Source organism: Salvelinus sp. IW2-2015, linkage group LG32, assembly GCF_002910315.2.
Source record: "Salvelinus sp. IW2-2015 linkage group LG32, ASM291031v2, whole genome shotgun sequence".
In the NCBI taxonomy this organism is placed as follows: domain Eukaryota; kingdom Metazoa; phylum Chordata; class Actinopteri; order Salmoniformes; family Salmonidae; genus Salvelinus; species Salvelinus sp. IW2-2015.
In genome coordinates, this window is record NC_036871.1 from 14,653,706 (window position 1) to 14,680,230 (window position 26,525).

The 26,525-nt window shown below is 43.2% G+C and overlaps 1 pseudogene; it reads left to right on the forward strand.

Moving 5' to 3' along the window:
- Window positions 1-1,077: 1,077 nt before the first annotated feature.
- The window catches only part of LOC111956935 (glypican-5-like), a 198,212-nt pseudogene continuing 172,764 nt past the window's right edge, over window positions 1,078-26,525 (forward strand).

Consider the following 26,525-nt stretch of genomic DNA (forward strand, 5'->3'; position numbering starts at 1 on the left):
TTATAAAGAGCCTGATATGTCAGATTGTCAAACTCAAGTGACACTTTGAAATCCATTAAATATGTAAATGTTGAATTGATCAACCATGCACTTTATTGAATAGGATGTCATTATCTATACTGTTTTATAAACTGGGTGTTTCGAGCCCTGAATGCTGATCGGCTGAAAGCCATGGTGTATCAGACCATATACCACCGGTATGCCGCAATATTACTTCTTACTGTTCTAATTAAGTTGGTAACCAGTGTATAAAAGCATTAAAGGACCTCGGGGGTTTGTGGTATATGGCCAATATACCATGGCTAACGGCTGTATCCAGGCACTGTGTCGTGCATAAAAACAGCCCTTAGCCATTGTATATTGGCCATATACCAAATATAAATATSCAACCCACTGGGCATAGACGTTAAATGAACGTTTGTTCCACGTTGGTTTAACCTARTTTTATTGAAATGATGTGGAAACAATGTTGATTCAACCGGTGTGCGCCCATTCGATATTATGTACATATCAGGCTATTGAGCATACTAGGACTACCTCTTCTACTTGTTATTTTTAAATTTGACTCTGATTATTGATTATTGTACTGCAATGTTGAGGGAGTTAGCGCACAAGCATTTCGATTAACCTTTTATGCCGTGACGAATAGCATTTGATTTGATTTTGGTCTCCTTCGTTGTGTTGTGGGTGTGACAGATCTMAAGTGTAGGCTATGGATTTCCCAGGTCTAATACATGAATAAAATGTCAGCATGACCTAAAAGGAATCATCAGTGACCCACAAATGAGTCTAGACTCTCKAGACTCTAGTCTAGACCATATGGGAACACTAGATACAGTTTTATGTCAATGCACAATCCACCATGAAGCCATATGTTATGTTTAGTATTACATTGTTATTGATTACTGCATTGTTGCAGTTARAGCTTGCAAGAAAGGCGTTTCACTGTGTGCACGTGACATTAAATACGTGCAACTTGAAATATAGCCTACAGAAAATATTTGATTAAATGAAATAGCCCAACCTGAAAATGAGATATTATTTATTCATATCTGACACCCGTTAACTGATCAAAGAGGGTGGGGGGAGAGTGAACGCGTATGCATAGCTTCGGAGAGAGAAGCGCATGGCTTGGGGGAGAGAAGCATGCACGCAGTCGAACAGCGCCAGTTGAGTGTGGGACGTCTACCAATCTTYGTCTACTACAATACCGTCTCTCCCCTCCTCAAGACAATATCCTATAGGCTCAGTGTCGAAGGGCCTTTATGCATTAAAACCAATAATGTGAGAACCCGATGCAGACCTCGTGTCATGGACGTTTAATTGTAACAACCGTTCCATTTTATTTGTGTCGTACATTTTCTTAACCSGCGGTGGAATCATCGATTTACACTAACCTACTGACACCTGGATTGAGATGCGGCAATGTTCAGAGCAGTATGCACACGTGTAAACTTCTGCTGGWTTTGGCTGGCTGTTCTGTTTCTGCTGAAAGTAGAGGATGTTGRCGCGTACAGCTGTCATGAGGTGAAGACCGCTTTCCAGGTGCGACAGATCGGTCCGCTGAAGTGGGTACCGGAGACACCTGGAACAGGTAACTAACTGTCTGCCTTTCCCGCGGGTCAACAGTGACAGGCTACGTTTACATTTAGTTCTGCACATTGCAGCGAGATCATGCCGACTGATAGTTTTGCACTCAAATAGAAAAGCATTTCTATTGCATTGCTTTCYAGTAGTGTTAGTTCATTGTAGCCTATTCACATCTAAACGCTGTTGCTCTTGTACGCTTAGCCTATTGAAATTACAATTCTGTAGGTACATGAGAAGTGTTACGCATGTTAGAAGGCTAACACAGCTCATTTGTCAACACTTTCGATCAAGAAAATGCACAGGTATGGAAAAGGAGTTCGTGAAATTTAGATTCACAGTCGGTATTGTCATTCATCATGCTCATGTCAAGAGCGCACGTGTTTGAGAGGAGTCATATGCTGAGAGTCGGTGTAAAGGAATACTAATTGACAGACACCTCCACGGTTTTGACTCAGCCCTGACAGGCGAACAGCTACAGGATGGTGTTATGAAAACATACAGTGATCTCGCCGATTAGACAGGCCTACAAACGTATAATCTGCTCATACATGTTGTACTAGAGTAGAAGGTTCTTCTAGGGCCTTTGAACAGGTGTTTTGCCATAGGCATTTGTCACTTTATCAAGAATTACCATACTGTATAAAGCACAAACATTTGGATTTCTTATTGTAAGAGCATGCAATGCAACTAACTGCTACAGAGGTATTATATAGCCTACTGAGAATTGTTTTAATTAGAATGTTTTGATATCACAGCCAAGCATCCCTGTATCAATTTGGCAATAATATTGAATAAATAACTACAATCTTAAAATATTAAAATATTTCACAGGCCCAACCAGCTGCTTACCAAGCAAACATTCTGCCTTGAGACATGAATGAATCATTTTGCTAATTTCGTTGTCAGAGCGCTCAGCAGTGAGACACATGTGACTTCTGAAGCTCAAGCTTTGAGCTGGAGAAAACCAGAGGGAGGAGAGAGTTTCTCATAGACTAGACCGCTTTTCCCAAACTCGGTCCTGCGGAACCCCAAGGGGTGCATCTTTTGGTTTTTGTCCTAGCAGTACACAGCTGATTCAAATAATTAACTCATCATCAAGCTTTGATTATTTGAATCAGCTGTGTAGTGCTGGGGCAAAAACCAAAACATGCACCTCTTGGGKTCCCTGGGACCGAGTTTTTGGAAACGCTGGACTAGAACCTCTCTAGAGACAAGGTTACTGATGTTTTCCTCCGATTTCTCCTCAGAAGTCAGATTTCTCTTAATAATTTCATGCCTGCGTGATGCTGAGATCTGATACTTTTGGACCTATTCAGAACAAATACGAAAMAGATAATTGGAAGCGAAGTTGAGTGCAAGTTTGAGGCTGATACAGGATAGGCTTGTGGACATCATCTACCGTATGTCCTCATATCTGTATGGGACATCAGGCAGACAGTAGCAGTAGGGCCAATATCGTCTTATAGAGGTTTGGCTACACCACAGGTCCACGGTCAGCTTTCTTGGTTAGCATATAATGACTAAGATTAGGAAACCTGATCCTAGATCTGTTTTTTGAGGCATAAACTATCTGGTGCTCTTAAAGGGATACTTCGGGATTATGGCAATGATGCCCTTTATCTATTTCCCCATAGTCCGATTAACACGTTGCTACTTTTTTTTTATGTCTCTGTGTCAAGTATTAAGGAAGTTAGAGGTAGCTTTGTGAGCAAATGCTAACTAGCTTTAGCGTAATGACTGGAAGTCTATGCAGATACTCATAGACTTCCAGTCATTGGGCTAACGCTAGTTAGCAATTGTGCTAGCGCAGTTAGCAACTTCCTGCAAACTGCACGCAGAGACATAATAATGGTAACCACAAGKTCATCTGACTCTGGCCCAGATCTCTTAAGAAGCAAGTGGTGAAGACTGTGGTTTGGGCTTCTATCCAGCAGCTATGCTGATTTGATTCAAAACTCATTCCCTGGGGAGAGCTGGTGGTTTGAACCCAAGGATCCCCAATTGGTAGCGGCTAATTTGGGATCCTGGGGGTCAAACAGGAAACAAAACACAACAAATAATATACATAACATTACATCATCTCTGTCTCACGCTTCAGAAATAGCAGATGTCTCTTCACAGTCCCTGTTGTTCCATAAGGTGTTGCTTTATCTGTTATTTTAATCTGTTTGTATTGCTAGCTTGAGTTAGCTGGGGTGGCAGAGAGTTCCATGTAGTCATGACTCTATTTAACGCTGTGCATTTCCCAGATTCTGTTCTGGACTGGGGACTGTGAAGAGACCTCTGATTGCGTGTTTTGTGTTGTACCGATGAGTGTCTGAACTGTGTGCCAACTGCTTGAACAGACAGGTCGGTGCCTTCAACACATCAACAGCTCGCACAAAGACCAATAGTGATGCAGTCAATCTCTCCTCAACTTTGAGCCATTAGAGACTGACGTGCATGTTGTTGACATCGCCCTCCGTGTACAATTTAAGTGCAATACGTGCTTTTCTGTTCTGGACCAACTGCATTTTACCTATGTCCCTCTTTGCTGCACATGACCACACTACTGGGCAGTAGTCCAGGTGCGACAAAACTGGGGCCTGTAGGACCTGGCTGGTCGATTGAGATGTCAAGAAAGCAGAGCAACGTTTTATCATGGATAGATCTCTTCCCATTTTAGCAACCATTGAGTCTATATGTTTTGACCATGACAGCTTGCTATCTAGGGCTACGCCCAGCAATTTAGTGTCCTCAACTTGCTCAATCGCCACATTATTCAATACATGATCTAAATGAGGTTTAGCATTGAGCGAGTGATTTGTYCCATAAACAATGCTTCTCGTTTTTGAGATATTTAGCACCAGCCTATTGCTAGTTTATCCATTCTGAAACTGACTGGAGCTTTCTGTTAAGGGTGTCAGTTATTTATTTTACTGTCGTAGCTGACGTGTATACTGTTGAGTTGTCAGAGTACATAAACACACAGGCTTTATTCAAGGTCAGTGGAAGGTCATTAGTAAAAACAAAACAATTGTCCAAGACGGCTGCCCTGCGGTACACCACACTCAAACGAATTTGAATTAGAGGGTTCCATTAAAGAAAACCCTCTGTGTTCTATTCRATAGGTAACTCTCAATCCATGAATAGGCAAAGGATGCAAATCCATAACACCTACGTTTTTTCCAGCAATAGGTTGTGATCAATGATATTCAAAAGCTGAATTGAACAAAACAGCTCCCACAATCTTCTCACTATCAATTTCTTTCAGCCAATCATCAGTCATTTGTGTCAGTGCTGAGCATGTTGAGTGCCCTTTCCTATAAGCATGCTGACAGTCTGTAGTTAATTTGTTTTCTGTAAAATAACTTTGGTTTTGCTCAAACACATTTTYYCCCAACGTTTGCTAAGCACTGGTAACACGTTAATCTTGTCAACAAAAAATGCATTAAAGTGGTTGGTAATATCAAAGGGTTTTGTTATGAACAAGCCATCTGCCTCAATAAAAAATKTAGAGCACATTTCTGCAGCATTAGTAAAGATGTGATCAATACATGTGGATGACTTAGTTCCTGTTCTGTTTGTAAATACCCTGGTAGGTTGACTGAATTGCAGGCACTGGTTACAGTTTGAAGCTTCTTTTTGAGTGGACAGCTTGATGACAACCAGTCAATATTTAGGTCACCCCAAAAATATACCTCTCTGTTGATATCACATACATTATCGAGCATTTCACACATATAGTCCAAATACTGACTTTTAGCACTCAGTSGTCTATAGCAACTTCTTACGAGAATAAGCTTTAGGTGAGGCAGATGAACCTSTAGCAATATTACTTCCAAATAATCTGACATGAGACCCTCTCAGCCTAACAGGAATATGAMTCTGGACATRCATGGYAACACCTCCWCCATTTGCATTTCTATCTTTCCTATATATTCTACGATCATGTATAGCTACTACTGCATCATCAAAGGAATTATCTAAGTGTTTCAGATATGGACAGAAAGTACGTTGTAACTTTCAAGAACCTTGTTTCTCAGGCTATATATGTTAATATGGGCTATTTTTAATCCTTTTCTGGGTTGCTTGTATGTTATTAGTGCTATTCTGACGGGCTGATCCGAGGTAGACATGTCAGTGACATTTATATTTGAGCCGAGGAACAGGAACATAGGAACATAGATTAGGTTACTTACATTGACTGCACTTATATTTCTCTGGGATATAATACGATATCCATGTCCTCTGTTGCTTATTATGTCAGGGAGGACTGGTGCGCTACCAAACCCAGACCGTCAGTCTCTTACGCAGGCCGCAATGTTGATGTGGATAATCCCGGGAACCCCTGCGGTTAAGGTGAATCCCGTCTCTTTTAAAGAGAGTTGGTTGTTCCCACAGCAAGTCAAAATTGTCACAAAAGGAGACATTCCTGTCTTTGCATAGTTTCTTCAGGAACTCATTTAGTGCAGCGAGGCGGCTGTAACGTTCCGAACCCATTCTAAAGCACAGCAGGGGGCCAGAGAAGATTATTCTCTTCCCTCTGCCAACAAGGGTGTTCAAGAGAGTGTTGTAGTCTTTCATCAGTTCCCCAGATTGCCTAAAGCGAATGTAGTTAAAGCCAATGTGAGTGACGATGTTGCCAATACTAGAGTAGTTGGCTAGAACTGTGGGCAGGAGGGCGCACACGCGCTTGGTTGGGGCACAGGCACCTGGTTGACAGTGGACCTTGGTCGGCCCTAGGGCTGTTGTAGTGACCGTATGATTAACGCCACACCGGCGGTCACCAGTTATGAAGGCAGTCAAATTCCACATGACCGTTTAGTCACGGTAATTAGGCATCTCCAAGCTCTGAGGCTGCTTGTCATTAGTAGTCTACCAAACTTGCTAACTGCCTTGTACTCAGCACTCTATTGTTCTTTTAATCACTCTTACATCAGTGCAAATGTAATCGAAAATCGAATCAAACACTTCATGAGAGCCCATGTCTCATTTTGCGCAACATTTCTATAGGCTATGCAGTTGCGGGAGAAAACAGAGTGATGGCCTCTAATAAAAAGAGGAGGTTTTCATCAGCTTTCTATTGGCTAGGCCTACTATATTTATTACTCAACTTTCCTATTATTAAGCACATTGCTTATATTTACAACAGGAGTATAGTCTACCTGGCTGKGATGAAAATAAACCACGGGGAAAAGCGTCCTCCATTCGCTATTGAAGTGCATTGATGACATTTTTCTGCTTCCCCTGTTTTGTTACAGGTGCATGATAATGGTCCATTCTAAATCAAAATAAATGTCACACATATTATTTAGTATATGTAAAGACAAGATTAGTCAAGAATAGTCTGATGGGTGACAATACTAGCCTATGACTTGTGAATTATATATTATCACTTGTGAATGATGCCCAGCATAAGAAACACTTTTTTTTTATGCGACTTGTTTGAATCATAGTCACACACCTCATGYAGCCTACCCCATAGGCCTAATCATTTTGATAAGGTTTGTATCACAACTAAAGTGGCCAAATAACTTCTTAAAATTAAGCACATTCATCTGCTTTACAAGGGGTGTAGAGCCTCACTGGCATACATAAGCAGCATGTGAGTTTCAAGTTTGGGGAAGATCATTTTCACCATAAAAATGCACCTTTATAATAAAAGCATTACATGCATAATCACATTTGCAGTCACTTTTCATAATGGTGTTTTCCGCTAATGGAACATTCACGCTTGTAGCCTACTGCCATGTGCACATTGCTGCGCTTATAATGTGAAGAAATAGTCTAATAGCTTATCAACATTTTAAGCTAAACGTTCTGATCAGTTGCGTCAGGCTCTTAGCATAAAAAAAGTTTTTGTTGATGCTAGTGGTTGTATTCATTTGGGCTCTATCGCTTCCCACAACTGTCCCAGACTATGTTTGGAATATTTATTTCTCGCACAGAATAGAATAGGTAAACTTTTGTACTATGGGGGATAGTAGATTGACATAGGCTAGTGCTTTTGCTGTTCGTTAGGCCTMCTCATCTTGTTGGCTGACGAAAAGTAAATGTGGACAGTTCTTCCAATATCTTCAATATGTACCTCGGAATTGGATGAGGACGCATGCAGTTGGGTCCCCGATGTGTCTGTCTTAACTTGTAGCCTGTGAGAAAGACCCGATCACATGACGAAGAGCCATGTGAGTGAGAGACACTTTGGATTGCTCAGCATACTCAGGGAGATTTACACAAAGCAGCACTCCGGGCCGCAAAAGGCATGGATTAAAAAAATTATAATAATTTGAAACTCTGTTTATTCAGTTTTACACACAAGACAACACAGAAAAATATAAATAATATACTCAACTAGAAAAAATACAAATAAAAAAATTGCTTTAAAGATACCGTACTTTAGACAAGTTAAACACACCGGGCAGAATGCTACACAGATTAAAGGGCAATCTGTAGTACAGTGACAGAGCAGACACCTCATCATTGTTCCTGTAAACAGACAAGGTATAGGGGTGGAGAAATGCAACCACTCACAGACAGTCAAGACCACAGACCGACCATCCACTGGGCCAAAAATAAAGTTTACAATGCTTTAAATAATAATAATATTTTWAATTTTATGTAAGCATGAAMAAAAAAARAMAAARAAAACAGGGCAAAACAAGCTCACATTTTAGTCTCTGACCCGGCAAGATGAACGAGGCATCCGCAGGTCACAATCAATAAGCACATCAACCTTAATGCCCCCCCCCCCAGAAAAAACACAAAGAAATGCTCATCCAGCCCTTAAGTCGCAGGGGAGTCAAATACAGACTTATTTTGGTTTTAATATGAATGCCATCAGAGGATGGACTGTTTAAAGTAAGACCGGAATGGAGCCCAAGCCTCAAAACAGTTTGGGGTTCCCACGTGAATTGAATTACATTTTTTCTAGTTTCAGAGAGCATAACACATTTCTCATAACACAATATTTATAAGACGGGGGAGCTGCCATCTTCCAGTTCTGTAGTATTAGCCATCTAGCTAAAAGAGTTGAATAAGCAACAGTGTCCAACTGGATTCGTGACAGGGGGGTACCTATGGGCAGGACTCCAAAAAGGGCTGTAAGGGGAGACGGATCTATATCAGTGTCATATATATCAGAGAAACATTTAAATATTAATTCCCAGAAACCTGACGGTTTGTGACAGCCCCAAAACATATGATACAGTGTGGGTTGGTTCCGTTTTACATCAGACACAGGTAGGATCAAAATCAGAGAATATTCTTCCTAGTTTGGCCCCGGACCAGTGGATGCGGTGAACCACCTTGAATTGAATGAGGCTGTGTTTAGTGCTTAAAAGAGGACGAATGCACCCTGTGCAGCACAGATTCCCAGGTGTCTTCCCCAAGTTCCTCCCCTAAATCCTTTTCCAATCGAGTCTTTAAAGGCACCAAAGAAGGGTTCTGTAAGTCATTAATGATTGCATATACATCTGAAATTGCATCCCTAGGAAGCTTGTTCAGCTCAAAKATGCTCTCTATAGCTGTATTCGCAGGTCTATGGGGAAATTCATGTGTGTTAGCTCTGACAAAGTTCCTAGTCTGGAGATAGCGGAAAAAGTGGTGTTGGGGGAGGTTGAACTTTTCCTGTAGCTGAGCAAAAGAGGCAAATGTATCATCAAATAATAATTGGGCTAGTGAGGAGAGGCCTAGTGAGTGCCAGATGCCAAAAGCCCCATCATTCAAAGATGGAGGAAATAAAATGTTCTGATTGATTGGGCCTGATAGAGAAAAGCCTCGGAGGCCAAAGGCTAAACGGAACTGATTCCAAATTTTAAGAGACCGCTTTACAATTGGGTTGACACACCTTTTGCCTAGGGACACTGGGAGAGACGAGCACAACACAGAAGAAAGTGCAGCAGGTTTACACGAATCAGACTCTATCTGGACCCAGAGTGGTCTAGAGCCAGTAGGATCAGTCTGCAGCCAGTACAAAAGGGCTCTGAAATTTGCAGCCCGATAGTATGTCTGAAAATTTGGTAGAGCTAAACCCCCCAATGCCTTAGGCTTCTGAAAATGTTTTCTACCAATCCGTGGTACCTTACCATCCCAAATAAAATAGATGAATGTTTGATCCAGTGAATTAAAAAAGATTTTGGAATAAAAATGGGTAAACATTGAAAAAAATAAACACATTTGGGCAAAACACTCATTTTAATGACATTAATCCTTCCGATAAGAGAAAGAGGTAGCGAATTCCAAAAAGTAAAAGATTGTTTCAAACGGTCTGCTAGAGCAACAATGTTTTCCTAAAACAAATTTGAATATTTCCTTGTCACTTTAACTCCCAAGTAGGTGAATTGATCCTGGACAATCCTAAACTGAAAACTTGTAAAAGAGCACTTTAAAGCAGCCTTATTTACAGGAAAAAGCTCACTCTTGCCTAGATTCAGCTTGTACCCTGAGATTGATCCAAACCTTTTAAGAACAGATAAGGCACGTGGCAATGAGGTATTGAGGTATTGTGGTCCTGGGCTGGCGTGGTTACACGTGGTCTGCGGTTGAGAGGCCGGTTGGACGTACTGCCAAATTCTCTAAAACGATGCCTTATGGTAGAGAAATGAACATTCAATTATCTGGCAACAGCTCTGTTGGACATTCTTACAGTCAGCATGCAAATTGCACGCTCCGTCAAAACTTGAGACATCTGTGGCATTGTGTTTTGTWACAAAACGGCACATTTTATAGTGGTCTTTTATTGTCCCCAGCACAAGGTGCACCTGTGTAATGATCATGCTTTTTAATCAGCTTCTTGATATGCTACACCAGTCAGGTGGATGGATTATCTTGGCAAATGAGAAATGCTCACTAACGGATGTAAACAAATTTGTGCACAAAATTTGAGCRAAATAAGCTTTTTGTAAATATGGAACATTTCTGGGATCTTTTATTTCAACTCATGAAACATGGGACCAACACTTTACATGTTGCATTTATAGTTTTGTTCAGTATATTAACAGTATTGCATTTTTCATGTAGCCTAATTTTGGCCAGCTAATAGCCTAACCTCAGATCAAGCAACTTCACGGACTGAACGTTCAAATCCTGTTGCTACAGGATTATTCTGCTGCGACAATACTGGTCAAACTAAGATCATACATCTGTATCATCACCAGGGCTAACTGCACTCCTGTCTCTTTTCTCTTCCCTGTGGTTCTGTTTCTCTTCGTGACGTGTGTGGTAACATTTGTCTGTCTTTCCTTCTCATTCCTCTTTCCTTCTCATGCCTTCACATGTGAAAATAACACAAAGGAATGTTTAGACGACAAGGTGGTTATCATCACCAAGGCCAACCCGAGCCGCTCTACTCTTTATTCTACTCTTATTAGCTATTCCATTTTTCAAATATCTGCGGTTTGGGAAACAGAAATAATGTTTGCCGTCTTGAGAAACCCTGACTGTTCTGTGTTTCTACGCCCGGATTGATTCCTATTTAAATTGAATAAGAACATTGTGGATGTAAAAAAGAGTTTTGATCTCAGGCTTGCCCTCTCCTAGAAACCGTTGTGTGTCCTTTGAAACGGAGCAGATGACTAGCTGCTTCCAGAGATGACTCAGATTCATGTGACATCTAATACCGATGTGGACACAAACCACAGCCACTGGCAGGCTGTGTCTCGCTCTGCGCCACATCCAGGGGTAGAGGCCACTGCCACTTAATGTTGTCTGACTCGGTTTGCTGTAACAGGGAGAAGAGCAACAGATAGCCTCCCGCCGAACATACCTAGAGGTGTATCCAAACCACTCAATATGTTTGTTTTGGTGGCGATGGCGTCGTCCCGGGCAACGGAAGTTGCATGTAATTTCCAGGCAGAGCTCCTTGTGAGACAACGCAGGGGGACTGGGCCTTGTGAAGATGTCACTAGTCTGAGTGGAAGCATTTGAGCCGCTGCATGACAAGCGTTTACAGCATGCAGTGAAAGTGCAGCAGGCAGGGTATAGACAGCAGCTGACAGGCCTAGAGGATAGAGTGAGGTTTGGACTGATATGTGTGTTTGTGATTGGGGACAAAGTGAGAGCAGAGGCATAAGGTTGGAATGACTGGCATGTGTTGCTGTGTTTCCATCCATACTGTACTGTAGAGAGGGAAAGTCTACTGGTCTGGGTTTCCACCAAGGCCTCTAGGTCTGAMTGTCCTCTTAAATTGAGTGCTCTACATGTTTCTCCTTTAGTTTTCCATCTAATTGGTCACCTTCTATTTTTCTATCTCTCTCACTCACTTCCTCCACCTCGCCCTCAACTCCACTACCCCCAGCTAATTCAACACAACCATATTTGCTCTAAACTCTTGTTTGTTTCTTTTTATTTGGAGTGGTCCAGAAGAGATTGCTTTGGGTCAGGCCCGTTCCCTCTTCAAAGTGCTGACCAGGGGATGGGGGGAGAATATGAGGGTGTGTGTGTGTGTACAACTAAGACTCTCAGATCAAATGCCAAGCATAGCGACGCTTGATATTTGAAGTGCCGAAACCTTCGCTTTTTTAATAATTCTGTGTTTGCTTTAGGTTTACAGTGCTGCGTTTCATTCACGTGTGGTGAACTGATTTCTCATCAAGCGCCGTAGGAGTCTGGCTGCGGGGAACATTAGAGCCAGCCAATTGGACACGGGGTAGGGATGCGCGGGCYAGCTTGTTTGTTCACTCGCACCCGTCCGCAATTGCAATAACCCGTCTGCAACCGCCCGACTATAAGTGAAAATCTGAGGCCTGCACCCGACACTGATCCACAAAAATAGAAAATGTGTCGTACAGTCAGAGATAGCGCAGCAATTTTCTTTACAGACCTTTTAAGACAGGCCTATGTTTCTGCATATMATTTCCGACATTTTGGTAGGCTATTTGTTAGTCAACTTGAATATAATTAGGTACATGCAGCTTCTCTTCTGTCATTACTTGTTGCCCTAGAATACAAAATAATCCCTTGCTCACCAGAATAATGTCATAAATCAGTAGAATGAATGCTTCAATCTAGTTGACATTGGTAAGGTTTTTCTCTTTCATCTCTGCTTCTCTCCTGCAGCAAAGACATTTAGGGACCAACGAGAAAATGCAATACATTCCAAATTACATCATTTTTAAGGAAATGAAAAGCTGTGAAAACATGTTTCTGGAAAGATTTCAGGTCAGTTTGGATGCATATTTAATGTGGTTGAAATACTATCAGCTTTTATGACGCTGATAAGGATAGAATCTTTACAGACGGTCCCTAACTGCGCATTCATTCTCTCAAGATGCTGAAAGAAAGAAATATTAGTTCCCCACTCCTGTTCCCGATTAAAAATGTACATTTGGTGTATCATTTTACTGCAAGAAATGATTAATTCTGCAGGAGTTAATATTATATTAGGCTATATGAGAGGTTACAGACCTATTGTCAGTGTCCAGATTTCATTTAACCCATCTGAACAGTAGCCTACAGTTCCCTTGACGTGCCATTTCGAAGTCCCCATCTTGTGACTGTTGAATTTGTTTAGCGCCTCACAATCATTACGCATAACGTAGCCAGCACTGCTATCATCCTCTTTTACCACTTCACCAAATCTTTCCCAAACATTAGGCTAATGTTCTGGCCCTTATTTTCAACTCTCCATTTTGAAAGATTTTCTAAAAATCCGACATTGTCCCTTTTTTCCTCAGTGGATTGACATGATCTTTTTCTGCCCAAGTTCCCAAAAGCAATTGGCAATTGGAGTGTGGCGCGGCGGTCTAAGGCAATGCATCTCAGTGCAAGAATCCAAGCTGTATCACATCCGGACGTGATTGGGAGTCCCATAGGGCGGCGCACAATTGGCCCAGCGTCGTCTGGGTTTGGCTGGAGTAGRCTGTCATTGTAAATAAGAATTTGTTCTCAACTAACTTGCCTAGTTAAATAGAAAAACACATAAAAACTAAAAAAATATTTGGCATGCTACAATAAGGCCCTAAAGCTTAGGCTTAGACTACGCACTAATGCCAGATAAAAAATAATGAAAGAAAACCCTCAATGTAGCCTATAGATATGAATTGCACAAGAATTAGACATTTATACATTTTTTTATGCATTGTTTACTCTTTATTCAACCCGCCCGCCACCCACCCACTCTTCATACACAAAATATTTCATTAGCCTAAACACGCCCCGCAAAGCGCTCCATATCGATATTACGAGGGCTTGCTGATCTAGCGCTTTGGAGATATATCAATTAGAGGTCAGGCGTGGAGCCGCTCCATTCATAAGCACACACGCGCTACAGTTGGCAGCTGCTTCCTTGGCCTGTTTAGATATGGCACCTCTCATCACTGTGTGGCTCAAATAATGAAATTCTGCGGTCTACCCAGGCTGCTCAGATCACAACACAGTTGCATTTTTATKATCAGTTATGATAATGTAATATGAGAATGCAACTTACAGTCTACTTACACATTCAGTCTATGTGGTACCATGTGGGACTCAAACCCTCAACTTTGTTGCTGCAAGCACTAGTGTTCCTATCAACCGAGCCATCGGAAGTCATTGTTTAAAAAAAAAATTCTTTGAGTTTAGCATCTCTCCAACACAAAGACGGGGCACGTCATGTGTTTATGGGAAGGTATTGGGATGGGAACGCAACATGTTATCACATGTTGCCACATCTTTGCCTGGTTACAACATCAAAGCATCTGGCAGCGACGCAAAGCTTATGATGCCCTTTTATTGGCTGCAGTTATTTTAGGCTCGTTACAATAGGCCTTCTTACACATTGTGCACACACATCCCCTCCCACCCCACCCTCCTCTATACTCAATATAAAGCCTCAGTCTTCTTTGGTATGTTTTTCTCTACCCCAMCTTACTGACCACCTGCTCAGTAATTATCCCAGAAATGTCTCAGCTTTATCTTTCATAAAAGAGGAGATGTGTGGCTGTAGGAAGACAACACAACAAACAAACTGCCATGAGATCGAGTTGGAGATACAGAAGCACTTCAAAAGTGTTCAATGAAAGTATCTCCACTGCCACACATTACCATCTCACATACTGTAGATACAACTTTACAGCGTCATTTGGTCAAAGGCAATATTGTTTGTTCACTGTCTGTAGTCTTCACAACGTACGTTTGGCATGTCCTCAGCAGGTCTGTTGCAGAAACAAAGGTCATGTGGTTTGGTAAGAAGAATGCCCCTCTCCCCACAGGTGTGATTACTACCTCTGAGGGTTTAGAGCTTGAGGTAGTCACCTCATACAAGTACTTGGGTGTATGGCTAGGCGGTACACTGTCCTTCTCTCAGCACATATCAAAGCTGCAGGCTGAAGATAAATCTAGACTTGGTTTCCTCTATCGTAATCGCTCCTCTTTCACCCCAGCTGCCAAACTAACCCTGATTMRGATGAYCATCCTACCCATGCTAGATTACGGAGACGTAATTTATAGATCGRCAGGTAAGGGTGCTCTCGAGCGGCTAGATGTTATTTACCATTCGGCCATCAGATTTGCCACCAAWGCTCCTTATAGGACACATCACTACATTCTATACTCTGTAAACTGGTCATCTCTGTATACCCATCGCAAGACCCACTGGTTGATGCTTATTTATAAAACCCTCTTAGGCCTCACTCCCCCCTATCTGAGATATCTACTGGTCTATTTTTATGTAGTTTTGTGTTGTCTCTCTTGTCGTGATGTGTGTTTTGTCCTATATTTATATTTTATATTTTTTTATATCCCAGACCCCATCCCCGCAGGAGGCCTTTTGCCTTTTGGTAGGCCGTCATTGTAAATAAGAATTTGACTTGCCTAATTAAATAAATGTTAAATACAAAATAAAAATGAATAAAAAGGACTGCCCTCAGCCCTTCTAATGTCCTCAGTCCAATCCCTGTCCCAACAGTGTCATCCCATTCTGAATCTGCTTAATAGTCGGGCTAGACTCAGGATCTCTTATTTGATTTCAGTCTAAGTCGGGCTGGTCTGATGGGTGCTTATTGGATACTAGCCTCTGCCGAGTCCCCAACAATCGGATGTTCTGTTTTTTAGGGGAAATGGAAAGAGAGCCTGTGACGTGACTTCTGCTTTTGGRCGTTAACAAGGCAACACTCCCTCTTAACTCCTCCACATTTACCAGATTGGTTGAACAGTGTAGAACAGAACCTCCCCCCAACAGTTGTTTTCTTCTTGTCAAGACCAGTATGTAGGGGATCTAGTTTCAGGCGTTTCTTTTACATCTGCTAYGTTAGGTTTATTGATTTACCACCCAGGCTACCTTATTGGGTGTCTGTTCTGAAGTGTGAACTGGCCAATTATTTTCCTTTGTTAAACTTGTTCCATAAYATCAAACAGGCAACGACTACCAGGTAGATTTGCTTTTGTGTCATTGTCATAAGCTCCTTGTCATAACCGTTGTCGTAACGGCTGGATTTGATGGAAAGGCTGGGGTTGAAGTGATCTTTTGTTGCGTATGCTCCTTTGCTCCTCATGCAAAGGCGTTATGACAGGATGAAGGTGTCGGCTGTAGAGCCTAGCAGGTCATCTGGGAGAGTAAGCCCAGTTGTAAGGCACCTCCCCCTTATGAAGAAAAAAACGACTGAATTACTGCACAAACACTTTAGTGCAGTAGTGACTATGTAGAGACTTGTAGGGATTGTTTAGTGAATGTGTAGTTTATGCACTACTCAGGATACGCAAGTAGAGTTTTKTAGTGTTCAGTAGGAAAACAGTGTTTCCAGTAGTAAATAGGTAGATCTTTACTACTTGATGTTGGTAGTAAATAAGTAGTCACAAAAGAGTACACTGGCTTTTCGCGACCGCAGAAGACAATGAAGGAAGTAGTTGGTTGTTGTTAGCGAGCTACTGTTTTTGACGATCCGGTATGTAATCATCTTCCATCCTTTTATCATCCTGTCTTTCATAGCCCTTATGCTGGCAACATCTGTACGTTTAACTTTCCTTTATGTTTTATGAATACTGTCATGTCGTTGCATAGCCGTAAATCCAAGATAGCGTAGCAGTCAGGCGTCTTTGTCTTCGTCTTGTCGTGTCCCGTGTATATATCTTTTTATATCCTTTTTCTTCGCATATGTTTTTAAAWWTKTTCTTAACCTCAACTTCAACATAGTCTCCTGCAACCCGCCTCACCCAATGTGGTATGGATCTGCTATTTTCTTTACTTTAGAACCGGAACCCCCAACAGAAGCTAGCCAGCTAACTAGCTACTAGCTAGTAGTCAGTTAGCCACTGCTAGCAGTCATCAGCTAACAATTAGCCCGGACAACTCCTGCCAGTCTGCACAGCGCGCACAGACTCCATATCTCCATATCTCCATACCTACCACAAGCTCTGAACCTTTTCACCTGGATCATCGCAGCTAGCTAGCTGCTATCCGAGTGGCTACTCCTGGCTAACGTCTCTGTCCCGAAGCAAGCACCAATTAGCCTGGAGCTAGCCTATGCTAGGCCCATCTCCCGGCTAGCTGAAGAGGTGCATCAGCCACTCCTTGGGATACAATACCTATTTTGCCAATAGGCCTGGACCGCTTTTACTGCCGATACGGAGCCCCGCCGATTCATCACGACTGGACTATCGACGTAATCCGCCCGAGGGTTTTTTTCAACAGGCTCCTCCGTCGCGACGTCCCCTGAATGCCCATCTGCTAGCTGCGGCCCGCTGGCTGTCTAGAGCATATCAGACTGTTAGCTGAAGAGGTCCATCAGCCAATTTCTTGGGCTACTATACCTATTTTGCCAATTGGCCTGGACCCTTTTACTGCACGGAGCCCTGCTGATCCATCACGACTGGTCTGCCGACGTAACCGCACGAGGGGCCTACAGCAGACTTCTTCCGTCGCAACATCCCACTAAGGCCCTTCTGCTTGCCCAGGCCCGCTAGCTGTCTGAATCGCCGTGTCTGCAGCCCGCCTAGCTACTCACTGGACCCTATGATCACTCAGCTATGCATGCCTCTCCCTAATGTCAATATGCCTTGTCCATTGCTGTTTTCGTTAGTGATTATTGTCTTATTTCACTGTAGAGCCTCCAGCCCTGCTCAATATGCCTTAGCTAACCCTTTTGTTCCACCTCCCACACATGCAGTGACCTCACCTGGTTTAAATGGTGTCTTTAGAGACAATACCTCTCTCATCGTCACTCAATGCCTAGGTTTACCTCCACTGTATTCACATCCTACCACACCTTTGTCTGTACCTTATGCTTTGAATCTATTCTACCGTGCCCAGAAACCTGCTCCTCTTACTCTCTGTTCACGAACGTACTACACGGCCAGTTCTTATAGCCTTTAGCCGTACCCTTATCCTACTCCTCCTCTGTTCTTCTGGTGATGTAGAGTTTAATCCAGGCCCTGCAGTGCCTAGCTCCACTCCCATTCCCCAGGCACTCTCATTTGTTGACTTCTGTAACCGTGAAAGCCTTGGTTTCATGCATGTTAACATTAGAAGCCTCCTCCCTAAGTTTGTTTAATTCACTGCTTTAGCACACTCTGCCAACCCGGATGTCCTGGCTTAGGAAGGCCACCAAAAACCCTGAAATTTCCATCCCTAACTATAACATTTCCCGACAAGATAGAACTGCCAAAGGGGGCGGAGTTGCAATCTACTGCAGAGATAGCCTGCAGAGTTCTGTCTTACTATCCAGGTCTGTGCCCAAACAATTTGAGCTTCTACTTTTAAAAATCCACCTTTCCAGAAACGATCTCTCACCGTTGCCGCTTGCTATAAACCACCTTCTGCCCCCAGCCCTGGACACCACATGTGAATTGAATGCCCCCCATCTATCTTCAGAGCCTGTGCTGTTAGGTGACCTAAACAGGGACATGCTTAACACCCCAGCCATCCTACAATCCAAGCTTGATGCCCTCAATCTCACACAAATGATCAATGAACCTACCAGGTACAACCCCAAATCCGTAAACACGGGCACCCTCATAGATATCATCCTAACCAACCTGCCCTCCAAATACACCTCTGCTGTCTTCAACCAGGATCTCAGCGATCACTGCCTCATTGCCTGCGTCCGTAATGGGTCTGCGGTCAAACATCCACCCCTCATCACTGTCAAACGCTCCCTAAAACACTTCAGCGAGCAGGCCTTTCTAATCGACCTGGCCCGGGTATCCTGGAAGGATATTGATCTCATTCCGTCAGTAGAGGATGCCTGGTTATTCTTTAAAAKTGCTTTCCTCACCATCTTAAATAAGCATGCCCCATTCAAAAAATGTAGAACCAGGAACAGATATAGCCCTTGGTTTACTCCAGACCTGACTGCCCTTGACCAGCACAAAAAACATCCTGTAGCATACTGAATTAGCATTGAATAGCCCCCGCGATATGCAACTTTTCAGGGAAGTTAGGAACCAATATGCAAAGGCTAGCTTTTTCAAACATAAATTTGCATCCTGTAGCACAAACTCCAAAAAGTTCTGGGACACTGTAAAGTCCATGGAGAATATGAGCACCTCCTCACAGCTGCCCACTGCACTGGGGGTAGGAAACACTGCCACCACCAATAAATCCACAATAATTGAGAATTTCAATAAGCATTATTCTACGGCTGGACATGCTTTCCACCTGGCTACCCCTACCCCGGTCAACAGCCCTKCACCCCCCACAGAAACTTGCCCCAGCCTCCCCATTTCTCCATCACCCAAATCCAGATAGCAGATGTTCTTAAAGAACTGCAAAATCTGGATCCCTACAAATCAGCCGGACTAGACAATCTTTACCCTCCCTTTCTAAAAATTATCGCAAATTGTTGCAACCCCTATTACTAGCCTATTCAACCTCTCTTTCGTATCGTCTGAGATCCCCAAAGATTGGAAAGCTGGTGCGGTCATCCCCCTCTTCAAAGGGGGAGACACTCTAGAGCCAAACTGCTACAGACCTATATCTATCCTACCCTGCCTTTCTAAGATCTTCGAAAGACAAGTTAACAAACAGATCCCCGACCATTTCGAATCCCACCGTACCTTCTCCGCTATGCAATCTGGTTTCCGAGCTGGTCATGGGTGCACCTCAGCCACGCTCAAGGTCCTAAACRATATCATAACCGCCATCGATAAGAGACAATACTGTGCAGCTGTATTCATCGACCTGGCTAAGGCTTTCGACTCTGTCAATCACCACATTCTTATCGGCAGACTCAACAGCCTTTGTTTCTCAAATTACTGCCTCGCCTGGTTCACCAACTACTTCTCAGACAGAGTTCAGTGTGTCAAATCGGAGGGCCTATTGTCCGGGCCTCTGGCAGTCTCTATGGGGGTGCCACAGGGTTCAATTCTCGGGCCGACTCTTTTCTCTGTATACATCAATGATGTCTCTCTTGCTGCTGGTGATTCTCTGATCGACCTCTACGCAGACGACACAATTCTGTTTACTTCTGGCCCTTTTTTGGACACTGTGTTAACTAACCTCCAGACAAGCTTCAATGCCATACAACTCTCCTTCCGTGGCCTCCAACTGCTCTTAAATGCAAGTAAAACTAAATGCATGCTCTTCAACCGATCGCTGCCCGCACGTCCAGCATCACTATCTGGACGGTTCTGACTTAGAATATGTGGACAACTACAAATACCTAGGTGTCTGGTTAGACTGTAAACTCTCCTTCCAGACTCACATTAAGCATCTCCAATCCAAAATTAAATCTAGAATCACTTCCTATTTCGCAACAAAGCATCCTTAACTCATGCTGCCAAACATACCCTCGTAAAACTGACTATCCTGCCAATCCTTGACTTCGGCGATGTAATTTACAAAATAGCCTCCAACACTCTACTCAGCAAATTGGATGCAGTCTATCACAGTGCCATCCGTTTTGTCACCAAAGCCCCATATACTACCCACCACTGCGACCTGTATCTCTCGTTGGCTGGCCCTCACTTCATATTCGCCGCCAAACCCACTGGCTCCAGATCATTATTAATCTTTGCTAGGTGAAGCCCCGCCTTATCTCAGCTCACTGGTCACCATAGCAGCACCCACCCATAGCACGCGCTCCAGCAGGTATATTCACTGGTCACCCCCAAAGCCAATTCCCCCTTTGGCCGCCTGTCCTTCCAGTTCTCTGCTGCAATGGTGGAACGAATTGCAAAAATCACTGAAGCTGGAGACTCATATCTCCCTCATACACTTTAAGCACTAGCTGTCAGAGCAGCTCACAGATCACTGCACCTGTACATAGCCCATCTGTAAATAGCCCATCCAACTACCTGCATCCCCATACTGTTATTTATTTATTTTGCTCCTTTTTACCCCAGTATCTCTACTTGCACATTCATCTTCTGCACATCTACCACTCCAGTGTTTAATTGCTAAATTGTAATTATTTCGCCACTACGGCCTATTTATTCCCTTACCTCCCTTATCTTACCTCATTTGCACACACTGTATATAGACTTTTTCTATTGTGTTATTGACTGTATGTTTGTTTATTCCATGTGTAACTCTGTGTTGTTGTATGTGTCGCACTGCTTTGCTTTATCTTGGCCAGGTCGCAGTTGTAAATGAGAACTTGTTCTCAACTAGCCTACCTGGTTAAAAACAACAACAACAAAAAAAAAACTTTTTACCACATTTAAAAGTTTGCTAGCCAAAATGGTATTGTGTTTAGGAGGTAGGTCCATTGAAATGTAACTATGTAACCTCTGTTCTTGTCATGCTAGCAGTCTTGTGTGTTTGTATGCAAATGTACAGTATGTTCATATTAGTATACTTACCCATTCTACTTACCTCTTTTGACCTGTTGCCAAGGAGGCCCTTGACATAAGACTGCAGGTTTTTCTGTGTTGTCTTACGCGATTTCTGTTAGCAGATGATTGACAATGACTTATAATTGGCTGTCTCTTGTGCTTGTCTTTATTTTCTAAAAGGTTCAAAGGTGGAGAAATGTGGCTGCAACAAAAAAGAGGATCTGAAGATAGTTATGTCAAAGCTGAATGAAGACTAGTCCTCAAAGGGATTAACAAAAAAGTACAAATATGTAATATAATGTCATTAATTTAATAATAATAAAAATGTGAGTGAGACTGTCATTTCTTCAAACAATCGTCTTTATTTAATAACAATTGCAATAATGGAGAGGTTAATAAATCAGATGGAGTGGTAAGAGCCCAACGAATGGCGTTGGGTCTCAGCTTATATAGCCAAGTATTCTTATGGAACGATATAACACGTGATTATAGCTTACCATAGCCTCACATCTCTCAAGCAGTTTAACTGTTGCTATGTGTGTGTGTCAAAAGAAGATATGGGTTGGGACGAGGTGGCCTTAGCTGACTGTAACGAGTGCGCTGAGAGTGGGGAAGCAAGTTCAGGGAGTGAGTGTTTCAATAAATGAACACAACTAGATACAAAACAAGAAACACGAACAACGCACAGACATGACACAGAAACAATGACGCCTGGGGAAGGAACCAAAAGGGAGTGACATATATAGGGAAGGTAATCAGGGAAGTGATGGAGTCCAGGTGAGTCTGATGACGCGCAGGTGCGTGTAACGATGGTGACAGGTGTGCACCATAATGAGCAGCCTGGTGACCTAGAGGCCGGAGAGGGAGCACACGTGAAACTGACATTGTATTCAGCTAATAGTATGAGACCAAACTCAATTCTCAGTTCTTATTTTCTAAAGAACATCTTGTTCTTGTTTCTTCGATAATGGGAAGCTACATATGGATAAGATTGTAGCTTGTGACAGCTGGCCTAGACCTTTCACATGACAACACCCCCACAGCAACTGCCACTTAGAACAACATTAAAGAGGTTGTTCTACACTTTTCCGAATTTTACAAGCTTAAAGAAGTTTAACGAGAGTTTCCCCTCACAGTTTGTATAAACGTATTATTTATTGTTTGATGATATAACTACAGTCAGAAACTTTAGGAATTAACATGTCCAATAGTCTAGTAGTGACACAGTAGTGAAACAAGAAGATGTCAATAGTGATTTTGAAGAGGCAAACAGTAATTCTAATAGTAATTCTAAAGTGAAATGAAAATGATCAGGAGCAATTCAGTAGTGATCAGTAGTGACATAACACTACACAGACAAATGGCAGTAGTAATTGAGTAGGCATACAGCAGTAACATGTTGGCATTATATAGTAATTCAATAGTGAACATGTAGGTATGTGTAGGTTTTAAGTAGTAAATAGCCAAAAGCTCAGTAGTTACACACTAGTCATTAAGGGAGACTTATGTCGTGATTTGTTCACCAGTAGTGAAATATCCCAATTTATCACTCATTACTACTTAAAAAAATGACATAAATCACTTCTGGTTAACTACACATCTCAGTAGCAATCAAGTAGTAAAACCAGTAGGTTTTGTGTAGATCTTGTGTAGTAGTGATGAGTAGTAAWTCAGTAGTACTTTTTCATGAGGCCATGGTCAGTCAAACAGCTGTTTGGCAGACAGTCAGAGTGCTGTAGATAGGCAAGGCCTGTGGCTGAAGCTAAACCCTCTAACTGTTTTAAAGCACCCTCTTCGTAAACCTCTCAGCCTCCACATCCAACAACCCAATCCCCTATCCCTCAACTCCTTTGACCCACATCCAACATTCCCTAGTTCCCTCTGACTCTGTCCTCAAACCCTCTACCCCCACATCCACAATTCCACCAGTCCACTAAGCCTCAAGTGGCCCCTCTACTTGAGCCCATMTGCCCCTCCCCCTCCTTCGCAATCCTCTAACCCACATCCAACTGCCCCCAGTGCCCCATAACCCTGCCCTCAACCTCTTTTGCCCCCAAATCCAATAATCCACTAGACCTCTAGCGCCCCACATCCAACAACCCAACAGTCTACCAAGCCCCAAGTGCCCCTTGGCCTCAACCCGTCTGAACCACATCCAAGCCTGCCCTGCCCCCTGGCCCTAGCCTCTGGCTCTGGACCCCTGCGCCAGTCACTGTGGGCGCTGCCAGCTCGTATGCCTGGAGAAGCCTGACATTCCAGGCGCGATTCAGGGCCGTCCAAAAATGCAGGTATGCGGCAAAGCCCCTTTTGAGCTGTGTTTTCTTTAAACACGGTCCTGCCCAAGCACAGCAAATCAATACAGAGTAAATATCCTGCAGGTTCACTGGATGGGACGACTTCAAAAGGATAGCGCTTCCTGAGGTGGAAGAGTCTAGTAGAGAGAGAGGCAGCAATATGTAGAGGACTAAACTCCTGCATTAATGACCTGCTTTCCCACAGAGTTATTCCTGCTCTCTGAAAAACATATCCAAACAGCAGCGTCAGGAAATCGCCGGCCTCCCCGCCAATACCCTATCCAAATCAAAACAACATTTCCACTCAAAACTAAATGTCCACTCCTTTTTTGACTAGATGTGTGATGCAAAAAAATTGTGCCTGGGATGTTTTTTTTAAAGGAAGTCTGGCTGCTAACCAAGAGCGCTTTTCTACCGTCAAGACTTTCTCCCGTTTTTACCCACAGGGTACCCAATGGCACTGAGACGTGGCGGAAGTAATCATGACCAACAAGTTGAGACTTTGTGAATGGAGCGGTGGCTTAATACGCCCAATTAGTCCGGAGGTATTTGTCACCTGAGGCCAATTAGGGAATTAAAGGGCTGAGTTCTGACTCGGCACTCTGAGCTGTGTGTGAATGTCTGGCCAGGCAGAACGAGCGGAGCGACGCACACACTAATCGCTAATTTACCACCAGGACCTGTGGAGTTGGGCCTTGCCCCACCAACTCTCTTGGGTCTGTATCAAATTACATTAGTGCTAAGGAACTGTAGGTATGCCCTGCAAGAGACTGAAGCATTGTTGTATAAGGGGCAGGAGTTTTGCCCTATAAGGGACTTAAGCCACATCGAGACCATGAGCTACRATGGCTGTTACCATAAAAACATTTACCATGAATGCTTTTGTTGAAAGGAAAATATTTTGTTGAGAGGAAATGTATCATAGTAACTGACTATATCTTAGATTCATCCTAGAGATTGCAGTGTTTTCAAGCTTTTGTTCGTACTACAGTATGTCTCAGATATTACGTTTACACAAAGGGAGGATTAGCAAAGGTCACTTCAATAGGCTGTGAATCACTTGCTATTGTGCAGTTCCCTTTGACGTTGGACTCTTTGCGAATTGCAAGACCTGTCCAATATTAAAGGACTTGCAACAATCTGTTCGTTACTTCACCCCACAAAATACTGGTTCTTCTMATCAGCGTTCAATAAAGTCCAYAACAGCAATCTACCCACCATATGGACAACATAGATAAGACCTTGGTTATAATCAATGTTCTGGAATATTCCTGACACCGTTGACCTATCCTGATAGCAGCGGTTGGTGGCTGTGGCTGCCAAAGTCTTTATGGGTATCTCTTCCTCCCCCGTCGCTAGACATGAAGGACTGGGAGGCCAAGCTGGATTCCACTGTGAGTCTGTGGCCTGGATATTAGTTTCATATTGGAGATAAACAGAGTGGTGAGCCAGCCAGGAGAGAAAGGGTCAGGGGCATAGAGAGAAGAGCATGGTGAAGGGTTCTGGGAAAGAGACAGAAGGAGACATGGGGTCAGGAACAGAGTGTGAGAGATCTGGGATAGAGGGTCAGCAACACATAAACAGGGCTTGGAGCCGAGAACAAGGACCTGGAGACAGACGGAGAAAACAGATAAAGGCAGAGGGGCAGTCTGAGACAGAGAACAGGTGGAAAGAAATAACCAGACATAAGAAGGAAGGGTGTTCTGGGACAGAAAAAAAAGGTGGGAGACAGTCAGACAGATAGAGGGAGAGCCGTGTGGAGGTCAGTCCAGTTGTGACTCCATTCCTAGGTGATTGGAAAAGATGGGGGCTCAGTGGACTCTCTCTCCCTCTGGGTAAATAAGTGACAGCCATGTGGCGCTAGGGGCATGTCAAACAAATGAACGAGAGAGGGAATGAGACAAGTGCAACCCTATTGTGTTTCAGGGGTGGATTTGGACGAGGGAAGCACTCGGCCTGGCGTATAGGCCCACACCACCCTTCCCCACTCCCCTCGCCTCTCCAACCAACCCCCAAAATGAGTTATCGTATCAGGGCACAGCCTTATGAGTACCCGGCTGGAGGGGACGAGAGTGGTGGGGGACAGCAAGGGGGACGAGGGGGTGGGGGGCAGTGAAGAGGGGAACGGCAGAGGGGGAGAGTTTTAGTATTACACGTTCTGCTAACTGTGGCCAGCCTCGGTGATGTCATGGTCGTGTTTATATATGGAACTGACAGTATGAGAGTGGTAGAGGAGGGTGTCAGGCAGCGTGACACGACAGGGTGGACTGACTAATGTGGGAACTGTGTTGATGTCATGGTGCCTGATTGAGCCTCACTCAGGATCATATTAGATGACTCTTTATGTGGTTTATTATGGGCCAAGATATTATGGCTAGTGCGAGTCCAGTTTATACAGTGATGTAAAAGTGTCTCACATAGTGTGTGTGTCTGTCTGTGTGTGTGTGTGCGTGTGTGTGTATGTGTGCGTGCGTGCGTGTCTGCGTGTGCTTGCATAGGCTATATGATCTAACACATTCACCAGCACTATTTATACTCCAAGCAGAGCTTGTGTTTTTAGTGGTAAGCTAAGCATGTATGAAATTCTACATAATCTTATATACTTTCTCTCGTTCTCTCTCCTCTTGTTCTATGCTCAGGTTGTACAGTGCATTCGGAAAGTATTCAGACCACTTCCCTTTCTCCAAATTCTGTTACGTTACAGCCTTCTAAAATTGATTAAATAATTTCCTCCCGTCATCAATACGCCATAATGACAAAGCRAAAACAGGTTTTTAGAACTTTTTGCAAATGTATTAAAAATTAAAAACAGAAATACCTTATTTGCATAAGTATTCAGACCCTTTTCTATAAGACTCGAAATTGAGCTCAGGTTTATCCTGTTTCCATTGATCATCCTTGAGATGTTTCTATAACTTAATTGGAGTCCACCTGTGGTAAATTCAGTTGATTGGACATGATTTGGAGAGGCAC